Genomic DNA, 1,860 nt, shown 5'->3' on the forward strand with positions numbered 1-1,860 from the left:
CATAACACCGCCCAAATGTTCACGCAAAGAAAGAAGGCGTAACATTTATTCTCGCTGTAGTTTTGTTGCCGCCACCGCCATGTCCTGAAGACGCTGTGTGTTTCGTTGTGAAAGCGAAACTACTTTGTTTGTCCTTCCAAAAGAGGATGATATCCGCTTCGTCATGCCTGGAGCTGATCCGTGCTGGTCGCTGAGGGAATACAACAGTATGGTGAGGGGCGTAACATTTCCGTCTTACGCTTGAGGTATTCGGCCAATCACAATGCACTGGATAGCTGGCCAATCACAGCACACCTCGCTTTTTCAGACCGATGAGCTTTGTAAACATCGACGCGTTTCAGAAAGGCATAGAGGAGAAACAATAATGTACAGTATGTGGAAAATAATGTGGTTTTTTTACTTTAAACCGCATAAACACATTTCGTTACACCAAATACACAAAATAATGTTCTTTTAAGCAGCATCATATGACCACTTTAACAAATCATTAGCTCATCCATGAACATGATTTCTGCTGGAGTCCCGTCGGATTGCATCGGCTGTGGGGATGAAGACGACAACTCCCATGATTCCACACTCAGTCACAGCGTCATCAAAACTAATCCTTTGTCTCTTTGTTTATTTTGAATACGCGTCCTCTAGCGGCGAAATTACATATTGTGCCTTTAAATAAAATAGTTAAGAATAATGAATGTCTTTTTTAAATAATGTTTTTTTTTTTACATTGAATAAATGAAAAATGAAAGTTTTAAGGGTATGAATTGGCTAAATAACATTTTTGTTTATTTAATAAATTCTTCATAGATTAAATAGGTAAAATATTTTTCCATTATACACTTTCCATTAGGCCTATAGACATTATTTCTCATTGTATATTTCTCTTCAGAAGTATAAATACTGACAAGTGAAAACACTTCTGCAAGCTTTGGTTTTGCGATTATTATTCAATGTATGCAAACATACCAAAAAGGAGTTGGTTACTCAAGGAGTGAAATCATCACCGTGTATCATATTAATAGGCTAATATGCGAGATTTGCTTGTGTATGTCAGCAACATCATTCCAAATGTTAAGTATGTCTCTTTAATAATAATAATAATAATAATAATAATAATAATAATAATAAAAATACTGTATTATTTAAAACAATTAAATATATTTAATTGTAGCCTATACAATTATTATAAACTTGTTGTATTATGTGCATTGATATTTTGACGTAAAACGCCAGTAAATAGGCAGTTTACTTTGAAATTTGAGAGATCGGGACCGCGCGCCCTTTGCACTAGCATAACGCCTATAAACCTTCATAAGGTGGATATATGCGTGCATCTGGTGTATACTGACGCTTTGGCAATGTAAAGGTTTTAACGGGGCAATAAAGCTCCAGGAATCTCAACCTTAAGAAGAGGAGGAGGAGAGAGAGGGCGGGAGACAGACAGAGAGAACGAAAGAGTCTGAGGATTTATCAAGCGCTGAAAGCAGATTAAACGGTTAAACTGAAGTGCGTCTCTGTGAAACTCCCATCGGACTAACCCGCCTTCGCTTTATTTATTTACCGTCCCAATGAGTCTTCTGTCGGCGATGGATTGTTCACGAAAATGTTACTCTTCGTGTAAGGTGAGATATATAACATATAAATGTTGTTCATAAACGTTGTGATGTGAAGATGAAGGCGCGTCACTGACAGAACTAACGTTAGGTGAATTTGACAGATTAAAGGGAATTAAGTGAATGCCACTTTGACACTATCAGCTCTATCGGCTTTGTTAGAGATGTCTTTAAATTGTGATCATTCATTGAGCATTCATTAGATACATAACTGAACAGAAATAGGATTTTTTTTTTTTTTTTTTTTTTT

General features: G+C 36.4%; 1 protein-coding gene across 1 annotated transcript in view; it reads left to right on the top strand.

Moving 5' to 3' along the window:
• Positions 1–1,460: 1,460 nt before the first annotated feature.
• Positions 1,461–1,860, top strand: part of LOC107655878 (FERM and PDZ domain-containing protein 1-like) — a 32,880-nt gene continuing 32,480 nt past the window's right edge. The window contains exon 1 of the mRNA XM_016443492.1: positions 1,461–1,619. The gene's annotated coding sequence lies outside the window, so the exon portion shown is untranslated. The remainder of the gene's footprint in view (positions 1,620–1,860) is intronic.

This window comes from Sinocyclocheilus anshuiensis, unplaced genomic scaffold, assembly GCF_001515605.1.
Source record: "Sinocyclocheilus anshuiensis isolate Anshui unplaced genomic scaffold, SAMN03320099.WGS_v1.1 scaffold85, whole genome shotgun sequence".
NCBI lineage: Eukaryota > Metazoa > Chordata > Actinopteri > Cypriniformes > Cyprinidae > Sinocyclocheilus > Sinocyclocheilus anshuiensis.